At 45.7% G+C, this 12377-nt stretch overlaps 1 protein-coding gene across 6 annotated transcripts in view; it reads right to left on the bottom strand.

The window, feature by feature from the left end:
• The window catches only part of LOC310663962 (ankyrin repeat and fibronectin type-III domain-containing protein 1-like), a 328708-nt gene that overhangs the window by 236959 nt on the left and 79372 nt on the right, over positions 1 to 12377 (bottom strand). The gene's annotated exons all lie outside the window — the stretch shown is intronic.

Genomic DNA, 12377 nt, shown 5'->3' with positions numbered 1-12377 from the left:
TTGGAGGGAGCTCCGCATTCCAGACATTCCAGAGCAGCCTTTCCCGCCGGCAGAGCCGATGGAAGTGGGAACAGCGCGTGCGCGCACAGTTTCAAACATCGGTGAAGGGCGGAAGAAAGAGGGAAAGGGCGGGAAAAAATGCTATCTCTGCCAACAGCCAGGACACTTTGCCAGAGTCTGTCCACGGAGAAAGGAATGGCAAGGCATGGCAGGAGCTGTTGGGGGAGAGGAGGAGGAAAGCACAGAGCAGGTAAAAGCCAACGCCTGGCTGCCACCGTCGGGGCACAGCAGCCAGGCTCAAAAGCAGTGAGAGTGCCCGCACCAGAACCTCCCAGGCCTGCTCTAGTGATAGAGGTGTTGCTAGAGCTGCCAAATGGACACCCCCTACAGATCAAAGCCCTGCTGGATTCAGGCAGCTCCTGTAATTTCATGAGTAAGGAGTTCGCAGCTGAGCACCAGATACAAACCCTCCCCTTAAGTAAACCCCTGCAGGTAACCACGATTGACGGCAGAGAGCTGTTGGGAGGAGAAGTGAACCAACAGACTGTTCCCATGATAATGAGGGTGGCAAGACACACCGAGAGGATAGCGTTTAATGTGGCCACATTGGGAGGAGCTCCCATTATTTTGGGGATGAGCTGGCTGGCACTTCACGATCCTCTAGTGGGATGGCACCAGAGGGTGGTCTCCTTTGGGTCGGCGCATTGCCTGGAACACTGCAAGCAGGGGAAGGATCCAGGGGGAGCCAAGATCACCTTAGCTGGGATGGAGGTAATGAAGCAAGGGGAGGTGCCTCCGCAATATGCAGATCTGAGCAACGTATTCAGCGAAAGAGAAGCGGACAAACTGCCGCCGCATAGACCCTTTGACTGTCAAATCAACCTACTCCCGGGGGCTCAACTCCCAGTGGGCAAGCTGTACGCCATGTCAGACAGGGAGATGCAGGAGCTGAGGGAGTTCATTGACAAAAACCTGAAGAGGGGTTTCATCAGAGAGTCCCGAGCGGTGGGGGGCAGCCCAGTGTTTTTTGTGGACAAAAAAAACACAGATAAGCCGAGACTTGTAGTGGATTTCAGGGCCCTGAACGCCGTGTCGGAACCCCTGGCCTTTCCTATGCCCCGAATTGATGACATTCTGACCAGGGTGAGGAAGGGGAAGATTTTTACAAAACTGGACCTGCGGGGGGCGTATAATCTGATACGAATAAGGAAGGGGGATGAATGGAAGACCACCATGTTCACCCCTTTGGGAGCATTTGAATACCTCGTAATGCCCTTCGGTCTCCAAGCCGGCTCCGCATGTTTTCAAGCTTTCATCAACCACGTCCTGGGGCCGTTGCTCTACAAGAATTGTGTGGCCTTTTTGGATGACGTGTTGGTGTATTCGGAAAATGAAGAGCAGCATGTGAGGGACGTGAGAGAAGTGTTGGGCCGGCTGCAAGCCAATCAGCTGTGGGTGAAACTGGAGAAGTGCCAGTTTCATGCCAAGGAGGTGGAATTCCTGGGGTACCGCCTGTCAGACCAAGGATTGGCCATGGATCCAGGCAAGGTCCAGGCGGTGCTGGAATGGAAGACACCGAAAACCAAGAAGGATGTGCAAAGATTCCTGGGGTTTGGGAACTTTTATCGGAAGTTCATCAAGAATTTTGCACACTTGACGGCGCCCATCACCGACTGCCTCAGTAGCAAGAAGAAATTTGTTTGGACGGCGGAGGCGGAGAGAGCTTTTGAAGAACTGAAAAGGGCTTTCGCTTCGGAAGAACAACTTCTGCATGTGGACCTACAGAAGCCCATGAGGGTGGAGACAGACGCGTCAGACAGAGCGGTGGGGGCTGTGCTTCTTCAGCCGGGAAGAAATACGTCAGGGTGGAGACCGTGTGCCTTTTTCTCGAGGAAGCTGAATAAGTCCGAGCGGAACTACACGGTGTATGACAGGGAACTACTTGCCATTCACGAAGCGTTCCGGAGGTGGAGACATTTATTGATTGGGGCACAACACAAGGTGCAAGTGTGCACCGACCACAAGAATTTGGAGTATTGGAGAACAGCTCGAGTACTCAACCAACGGCAAGTGAGATGGGCACAGGAATTTTCCAAATTCCACTTTGAGATTTGTTATGTACCAGGCCCAGAGAACGTCAGGGCGGACGCTCTCTCACGCAAACCAGAGTACTTGGAAGGGGAGGGGGCAAGCGAAGAAAGACATGTCATTCCTGAGGACCGCTGGGTGTGTGGGGCGGCGCTGGTGGGGAGACGAGAGCTGGTAGAAGAAACGGAAACTGACGAATATGCCCAAAATAAGCTCAGAGGCCTCAGGGGAGAGGGTGAGAGCCCGGAGGGTTTTGAAGAAAGAAATGGGGCATTGTATTACAAAGGGGCACTGTATATACCAGAAGGTGAATTGAGAGGGAGGGTACTCAAGCAGTTGCATGATAGTCCCACGGCGGGACATTTTGGACAACACAAGACCATGTGGATGGTCACCAGGGAGTTTTGGTGGCCCAAGGTGAGGGAAGATGTAAAGGAGTATGTAAGAGGGTGTGACCAATGCCAGAGGGCCAAGGGGGAAAGAAGGGCGCCGGCAGGGTTATTGGAACCACTACCCACGCCAGAACGGCCTTGGGAGGCGGTATCAATAGATTTTATGACGGATCTGCCCAAATCCAAAGGGAAGACGGCCATCATGGTAGTAGTGGACCTGTTAACTAAGATGTGCCACTTTGTAGCATGTTCACATGCAGTCACAGCGGAAGAAACAGCGAAGTTGTTTGTAGAACACGTCTTCCGGCTGCATGGCGCCCCCTTGAGGGTTGTCTCGGACCGCGGGAAACAATTTACTTCCAGGTTCTGGAGGAAGCTCATGAGCTTGCTGCACGTGGAAGTCAATTTTTCGACGGCCCGGCATCCTGAAACCAATGGGCAGGCGGAAAGAGCAAATGGCATCCTCCAACAATATCTGAGGTGCTATGTCAATGACAGAGGGAATGATTGGGTCGAAAAGCTGGCGCTGGCAGAATTTGCCTACAACAATGCGGAGCATGTGTCCGCAGGGATGAGCCCCTTTTTGGCCAATTACGGGTGTCACCCCAGGGCATTCCCGGGGGAGGGGGGCGAGAGATGGAGCGTCCCAGCGGCCGAACAGTTTGTAGAAGAGATGGAAGCGATCCATCGTCAGCTTCAGCTCAACTTAGAAAGGGCCAAGGCTCAATATAAGAAGCAGGCAGACAAGAGCAGGAGGGAAGGTGAAACCATAAGGGTGGGGGATCAGGTGTGGTTGTCCACCCAAGGGTTGCCGTTCAAAGGGGGTTGTAAGAAATTAAGACCCAAGAGATTGGGACCCTTTGAGGTCATTCAGCAGGTCAACCCAGTGGCTTTCAAACTCCGGTTACCCAACCACATGAAATTGCATCCAGTGTTCCACAGGTCATTACTGTCACCGTACAAGGGGGGAGGTGAAGAGGAGCACACCAGGGGACCGGTCTTGGAGGAGAGGGAAAGCAGTAACCATGTAGCGGAAATCCTCGATTCCAGGTGGAAGGGCAATCAGGTGGAGTATTTAGTGGCGTGGGAAGGGGAACCGGAGTCAGAAAACACCTGGGTGACTGCAGAGGAGGTCAATGACGAGGTTTTAACAGAAACGTTCCACCAAAGATTCCCGCGGAAACCACAGCCGGTAGCAAGGTTTAGAAGGGAGTATTTCGGCACCACAGACGAGGAAGAGGAACTGGAAGGATTCGCGGAGTCGGAGTTGGAAGAAGGAACGGACTCAGATGACGAGGAGTACCGAGAGACTAGGAACCACAACGAGTGGAGAAAGGTGTTCGAAACTACAGACGATGAGGAAGGTTCTTTCCGGGGTTTTACCTCCTCACAACCCGTAGGGGAGGAGACGGGAGGGGGTGAAGGGGGCCCTGGAGGGGAGGTGGATGTCAGGGAACTGCCATCGGCAGGACAGGAGGTGCCAAGGCTCTCTGAGGTAGAGAGAGACTTGACACCTGAAGAGGGAACCAGTAGGGGGCGAACAGGAACGTCAAGGGAAGGGGAGTCGGAGGAATGGCTCAGAGATGCTTCCAGTGAAAACAGTGGGGAAGTCTCAGGGCCCCCTATAGGAACACCCGTTCCTCGGCGGAAACTGTCACGCAGAGAGTCCAGAAGACGTGTTTCCGTTAAGGAGCTTTTATGTTGGAAACGTTTCCGAAAGCAGCCACTTTCGGATTCTGCTAGCGACTGACGCAGCCATGCTGGAGGGGCTCCGTCACAGGCAGAGGTTTGAGAAGCGGTTCAAACTCTGAGGGATTGCAATTTACACACAAGCAGCTCTTCATCCCATCACAATCACTAATGGATGCTGATTCAAAATGTATTATCTGTTTACCAAAATATTTTGTAACTACCTTTATACATGGCACAAAGTCACAGAAGAATAATGCATCACAGAATCTGCTCATGCCATGGAAATAATGTTCAGAAGTTCAGGACCACTTAGAAAGGTCTAGTAATAGTCTAGGCTTAATCCCAAATAACATGCTAACTGACAGAGCACTTCAGGCCTAAAAATCAGCAAACTATCTTTACGTGCTCTCTGATCAAAAACATCACAGAGCCTTTACTCTGGAGCATTTACATGTCCTTCCATCAGCAGTTCTGGAGGAGAGGTTTCAAAAAAAGTGTCCTTGTGAATCTGGAGAGGTAGAACCAGCAACTCATGTTCTTATGTGTAATTTTTTAACAACCTTCTTTAAACCTTGGAGAGAGTAAGTGATATGATATCTAAATAAAGAAAATCCAGAATAGTGAGGTAAATTTCTGGATAACACACCTCTCCAAAAAAAGGTGAAAAGGTAGTATAGGTTCTTCTGGTACAGAATTAATGAAAGAAATGAAGAGAGACCAGTTTTAAAAATTTATCTCTGGTAATATTGCATCTGACTACACTACAATGTTGTGTTCGTTTATCTACAAGTACAACCTTCCAAACCCTATCATACCAATTTTGCATAGTTAACAGGCAATCGCTTCTCACTAAGAATGCAATCTCTAACCATACTGCTACTAGGAAACAGTACATATGTATGGTAAATATAGTCAATATGAACTTACCCATCAACAGTGTTCATGTACAGTGGAACCTCGGGTTGCGAACATGATCCATGCGGGAGGCATGTTCGCAACCCACAGCGTTCACAACCTGCAGCGCCGTGTCTGCGCACGCATGGGTCACAATTTGGTATTTCTGCGCATGCGCGAGCGCCGAAACCTGAAAGTATCCCGTTCTGGTACTTCCAGGTTCGGCGCGGTGCGCAACCCGAAATCACGTAACCTGAAGTGTCTGTAACCCGAGGTACCACTGTACAGAGAACCTACTTTATGTTTCACCATCAAGGAAGGGGCATATTGTGGGGATGCAGGGCAGGGACTTTTTCACTGTGGTGCCCCAATTATGCTACTCCCTCCAACGGAAATTACCGTATTGACCTGAATATAAGCCTCACCTTTTTTTTTCAAATTCTGACTGTGAAAAGTTTAAGTGCGGCTTAAATTCGCAACCTTCCAAAAATTGGCTTTTACGATATCTCTGCTGAAACAACCATACGGTAAAACGTAATGGGTGTGAGTGCCTGCCGAATTTTAAAGGAGAGGCTTATATTCAGGTATTGTCTTTTTTCTTTTTCCCCCTTGAACTTTAAAGGGGCAGCTTATATTCGAGCCAATACGGTAGATTGTCCCTTTAGGCAGGCAGACCAATACATTTTTATTCTGCCAAGCTTCTAGTATATTTCAATACTGCCTGCTGTTTGTTTTAATTGTTATGATGTTTTAATTGTTGTGAACTGCCTTTAGGCCCCTTTTTAGGGCTGAAAGACATTATCTAAACATTTATATAAATAAAAACATTAAATCAAAGGAGCCCCAAGTTCACTGTACATTTACAAATGAACATATCTGTCACAAAGCTAGCAATATTTCCTTTGGAACTTATTTAACAGAAGAATGTGGTAATACTATAAGAAGATAGCAATCAAGAAGCTAGAATTCGATTTATACACTTTTTTTTTAGGTTACTTTAAGAGCTATTTTGTTTCTAATTTGTCAGCATGGTGTTTGCTTGTTTTCTTTCTGGGGAACCTAAAAAGGCCACCTGCCTTTTTCACTGACATTATCAATGTGTTGAACTAGACAAATGTTACTAAGACTTGCTGGAAAACAAAGGAGCAGCTGAAGCACTAAACATTACAGGTTTGCCAGAAATAAAATTCTTAATACCCTTTCTATTTTGGATCAAGAGGCTATTATTCTATATAACTATTTGCTCATATGAATTTTTTAATCTAATTTTTATTTGCAAACTTTTCACTAACAAAAAGCCTTCAAAATTATAAGCACAAATAAAAGCTGGGGTAAAATACCACTTTCAACTTCAGTAAGCCCCTCTATTTTCACCAGGACAATATACATTCTCTATATGCATTTCAGCACTGCCTCATACTAGTCTCCACCAAGCACAAATTGTTCTCAAATTGCAGCATTTTACCCCTCAATAACTGCAGGCAATTTAAGTGTAACTGTGGTGCCGTTTTACCCTTTTAGCATAATTTTTTAAAAATCGGAAAATCAACATTCGTTTTATTCCTCCATGGAATACTGGCACTATTACTAAATGTACCCTGACCACTGGAATTGAAACGAAGCACTGGAATCAATGCATTTATTGCATCTATTTCACACAAGCCCTAAAATAACAACTCAAAATAAAACCATAAAAATAAAATAAATAAACTTCAAATTAAAACTCCTTAAATTGCATTAAAGGTACCCAAGGGAGACGGAAGTTGTCAAGTGCCTGATGGAACATGCCTCAGGAGAATGTTTCATAGTTGGACATGACATGAAAAAAGGCCCTCTAATTTCTGGTCTAATCTCTGACAAAGATGGGTCAACGAAGATTATCTGCACCAACAGCCAGTTTCAAGTGATAGAAGGTGGTTCTTTAGATATCCAGTCCCTAGAAGCTTCTAGGTGGTGGTGGTGGTTTTTAAAAAATGCTCTGAACTGTGCTCAGAAACCAGAAGCTACCTTAAAACTTTCAGTACTGGAGTAATGTGTTTATGGTATCCATGTCAGTTGACAACCTGGTGGTCAAATTCTGTACCAGTTAAGCTGCCAAACACTTTGCAAAGGCAGCTCCATCCCCACATACAACAAATTACAGAAAAGTCTGGGTGTTTTTACATCTGGGATAACTGAGCAGATCCATTTCCCCCCAGAAAGGTATGCAGATGAAGAGATGCATGTGAGTAGAGCCAGGGGCTGGGGGCTGGGGGCTGGGGGCTGGGGGCTGGGGGCTGGCACAGAGCCAATGTACTACAGTAGCTAAGATTCTCAGGTACAAACCTAGAAGTTCCTTGTTTAAATCCTATCTTTCCATTAACTTAGTACAGGCATGTCCAAAATCTATTTCGGGGGCCTAATCTGGCCTGCCAGTTGGTTTAATCCTGCCCCTGTGGCAGTTTACTAAAAGAAGCTCAACAACTTTGGGCTAAAATCCTAAAGAAAGGTCAACAGCTTCAATCCTAAAGAAAGGTCAACAACTTTGGTTGGCCCTTTGGTCGGCCCTCATAGCCCTTCACTTCATCAAATCTGGCCCTCTTTGAAAAAAGTTTGGAAACCACTGATTTAGTAGATAGCTTTAGATTAAGCCAGTTTTTGTCTCTCAGCCTTAAGCTCCCATATGAAAAATGGGTAAATTAATACAGATCTTACCCACTGCCCTTGCTCAGGCCACAGAGAAGTTAGGCTGGCCTCAACTAGAGCCAGGGCTTTTTCGGCCGTGGCTCCGATCTGATGGAACACTCTGGCACAAGAGACCAGGGCCCTGCGGGACTTGACATTTTTCCGCAGGGCCTGCAAGACAGAACTGTTCCACCAGGCCTTTTGCCAGGGCACAGCCTGACTCCCTCCCTCGGCAATCTTCACAGAGCTCTGGCCCAATGGTTGCCAGTGGCTTGAATTAATTAATTTTATAATTGAATGATTTTAGAGTGTTGTTTGTGCTGTACTTTTGCACTGTTTTATTGTTGTTAGCCGCCCTGAGCCCGGCTTCGGCTGGGGAGGGCGGGGATATAAATAAAAAAAATTATTTTATTATTATTCTTATTATTATTGTTGTTGTTGTTGTTGTTGTTGTAAGAATAACACAATAATTGATTTAAGGTACCATAAGGCACTAGAAAATTGCCTCAGAAGAATACAGGATGAATTGTTCTTATTTTTAGTGCTGACCAATCTGGTCAAAAACCAAAGAATACATGAACATTTTGCCCAGTCCATGAAGTACATTCTCTAGCCATGTGAGATCAGGAGCATATTCCCCCTCAGTTTTCTTCTACACATATTGTCTAGAAACTAATTTCTGGTACACAGAACACAATGAGCTGTGACCACAATGCCAACTGCCAGGAGGAAAACAGGGGCACCCTCTAAACTGCAGGCTGTTTCCCAAATCCCAAAAGGGTGAAATCAGAAGTTCAAGAATAGTCATTGAGAGCCAGTGTGGTGTAGTGGTTAAGAGCGGTAGTCTCGTAATCTGGGGAACCAGGTTCGCGTCTCCGCTCCTCCACATGCAGCTGCTGGGTGACCTTGGGCCAGTCACACTTCTTTGAAGTCTCTCAGCCCCACTCACCTCACAGAGTGTTTGTTGTGGGGGAGGAAGGGAAAGGAGAATGTTAGCCGCTTTGAGACTCCTGAAGGAGAGTGAAAGGTGGGATATAAAATCCAAACTCTTCTTCATCATCATCTAAAAGATACCCTTAAGAGGTGGAGTAGGCTTCATATGCACTCATGTAAGTGACATTTTGAGGATGTAACACTCATAATTCCCCTCAAAAAAAAGACAAAGAAGTTATTTCCACTAAGTTGCATTTTTAACACACAGATGTCTGACCTGATCTTGAGCTACTAAAAGGAGGGTATCACTTTAAATTGCTTTACCTTTTCATAAACGTGGCCTCAAATAGTAAGGTCATGCCACCTCAACACAAGTATATCAATTGTTGTTTTACATCTTGTGTTTCATATGAATACCTCAGCTTTGATGCAAGTATGCTGCCCAGGCCGCTTTCCTTAAGGTTATGCCCCTGTAATAATCAAGAGGTAGAATCCATAACATCCCCTTCTGTTTTGTAATCTCTATGTGGGAATCTGGCAGCATATGATTGGCCCTTTGCTGACAAACTACCAGGAAGGTCAGTTCAATTTTAAGTTAAATATCTAAAGCAAGTTAAAAACCCAAAGGAATCACTGCAGTGGCTAAATTTCTATCAGTAGCGGTGACAGCAAGAGATCAGCTTGCCACCTGAAACTGGAAATCCCGTTATCAGGAGCTAAATCAAGATTATTCGAGTTTTAAATGATGGTTGTTATCTTGTACATTAACATTTGTTTTGCTCCAAGATTCTTAGTACACTTATTTCTTTTTGGTCTATTGGCTGTAGTACTTGATTGATTAATATGAATACCTCACTATGCTACAACATACATATGACTCCCCTGCTCAAAAACCAAACAAACAAAATTCCCTCTGCATTAAACACAAGTCTGTTCCAAACTGTTGCAGAATGTTAGCAAAGACAGCCATAGGTCAGTGAAACGGTGTTTTTAAGGCTCAAACCCAACAGAGGTAACACACAGCATAATTCAAGCATGCTGTTCACAGACAACTATCTAATGGAAGGAAAACCTATGAGCATGTTCTGAAAGTAAAATAAATCCTTCTTTTAGTCTGTTCTCAGCTTGCTGTGAAATATCACAGTGATTCAAAGTACAGCTCAAACCAGTGTGCCCCCTTACTCCCCTAGGGAGTTATAAATTGGCCCACTATTCTTGATATTTGTCTTTGTCATTCACACCAGCAAACATTACATGGACTGTCAGTCCTTCTTTGATCTGGGAAACAGACGGACATTTCTAAGACCAACACAACCTCTTTGGTAATTCTCTCTCAACTGCAGTCTCAGCCAGACTGTCTCCTTTCCTCTTATCTTCATGTCCTTGTCACACATAGTCTGCCTGACATTTGAATACTCTCTCTTTCTTTCGGCTGTCACAGACTAGCATGCCAACTGCAGCCTAACTCTCCAAGTACTCTTCCACCAATTCCCCTCCTGTCAAGTCCGCATTTATGCCTCTGCCACAAAAGATGCAGAAAGGGCAAGAACAAGAAAACAAGAACAATCCCAAGGAAGAAAATAGTTCTGCAATACAGGAGGCATTGCAGCAAGTAGACAGATTAAGAGCTAAATGCAGAGTTGAAGCATTTTAATGTTGCTAATATGAGTTACAAGCACCAGACAATTAAGACAGCTGAGACAGGTCTCATTTGTTAAGTGCTTTTTAACCATAAACAAAGCTGTCCCTTCTTAATTACATCAGCTAGATGGGCAAAAATAAACTCTTTCTACATCTTCCTGGCTCTAGAAATTGTTATATTTCTGTTTCCCTATAATATGTTTCCCTATAATGGGAAACATAATAAACTTTTGCTTAACTTCTCACTTCTGTCATGGTGAACAGAGTCTAAGAAAATTGAGTGTTCTAAAAATCTAAGCTTTCTGATAGAATTGAAGCAAGCCTTGATTAGTACAATAAACTTAAAACATATGACAGATGTGCTTGATTCTTTCAGCAGAACCCCTTGATTGTCCCCAATACATATCAGCAATGACCTGGACAGTTCCCTGAACTCTTGAATTTCATGCTCCAGCAACACTGGCTAGAACCCTTTAGGATGTCACAATGCATCATGAAGATAGGTAGGTCACCAATTGGGCAGTCTATGTTGGGACATCCCCAGTGGTTTTCTGATGGAATGATATCCTGATATATCCTCGCCATGAGTGCACCTCCACTAGCAGAAGAATTAAAAACAGTCAGCATCAGGGAAAGCATGGAAGAGGAATGAGGCTTTGTCCCTATCCTTAGTCACAGAGACTACCAAGAAGAAGAAGTGGGATGAAGTTAAAACACCTACCTGAGAGCCAAAACACAGAGAACACCCATCCACTCAATCCACCCCATAGTGAAAGAGCCTAAGATTCAAATCAACTGTGCACAGGAAACCCGTAACGCAGATAAGATACAGGATGTTGACATCCTTCTTTGGCTTTATGTTGTTTACACTTAGAAAGCAACAAGGGGGCTCCTTGGTGGTGGGAAAGATGGAGAAAGGATACTTTGCACCAATAAGCTGGCTTCAGAATACATATATGAAGAGTAGGTTGCAGATCCAGGCACAGCAAAGCCGTGGGAGGGGAAACAGACAAAAAACAATGACAAGGAGTTAGATGCTAGATAAAAATTAGGCCACAACTTTAGTGATGACAGAAGAATAGGTTTGGCATAGTCACTGAAGATCCAGCCAACTTGCTGGTTGATAATCTGTCAGTCAATAGACAGGGCCAACTGATGTTTGGGTCCCCCACAGTGGGAGCCTCTTCCACTGGACCCCAGTCAGCCACTGGTAGGGGAGTACTATGGTCCATCAACCCACAAGCTGGGTTTCTGGACAGGAAGTGCCACCTTCTAACACCTCTTAAGGAGATCTCCTGATGACATGGGGTGGAGTGCCCCTTCCCTGTCCTTCCCTACTGCCATTACAAAGTTGTGACAATAGCTATGGGGTAGGGGGAAACCCACAGGAGCAAAGCAAATCTACCTGTGGGTTAAATTGCTTCCTGGCCTGAAACCAGTGACTGATAGCTGTCCACTGCTATGCTGGTAACCACAAAAATCCTGTTCATGAAAAAACCAAGACAGGAAGGTAAGGAATAGAGGACATATGGGGACGTCCCAATGAAGGTGGACTAGGCAAAGGGAGTCTGCCCTGAAGTCCTGTCTGCTAGGAGTCCAGTGTGGATGCTAGCTGGCTCCCAGGATCTTACAGTATTGTCTTCCCCTGCAGCCTCAAAGTGCTTTCCCACTGTACAGGAGGCCCAAGACACCACCACATCAATCTTCAAAGGCCACTCCTGGTAAGTTGGGGAATGGGGGATTGCCAACCCTTGTCTTCACAGAATTCTTACAGATACTGTGCCTTAGGATTCCACACACACACCAGGAACTTTTACTCCACTACACTAACTGTTGAGGTAATGTCAATGCACAATATACAGGTCCCACACAGGAGATGCATGTTTAAGGGTGAGCTGTGTAGAAAAGGGGAATGTTTTCAGTCATAAACCCCCTCTTGCAGTTAAGCCCTCCACTGGTGAATGCCAGACATTCCAATCCAACCATTGCTGTTGCTATTCTTTTGCCTTACTGGATCAGAGGCTGGCCACATTGTCCTGTATGCTTGCTCTGCTCCAAGTTCCACTGCAACTT

The sequence above is a fragment of the Podarcis tiliguerta genome (assembly GCF_965153285.1).
Source record: "Podarcis tiliguerta genome assembly, chromosome: 14".
Classification (NCBI taxonomy): domain Eukaryota; kingdom Metazoa; phylum Chordata; class Lepidosauria; order Squamata; family Lacertidae; genus Podarcis; species Podarcis tiliguerta.
Note: the sequence above shows the minus strand (reverse complement) of the source record. Positions and strands in the feature narration are given on the sequence as shown.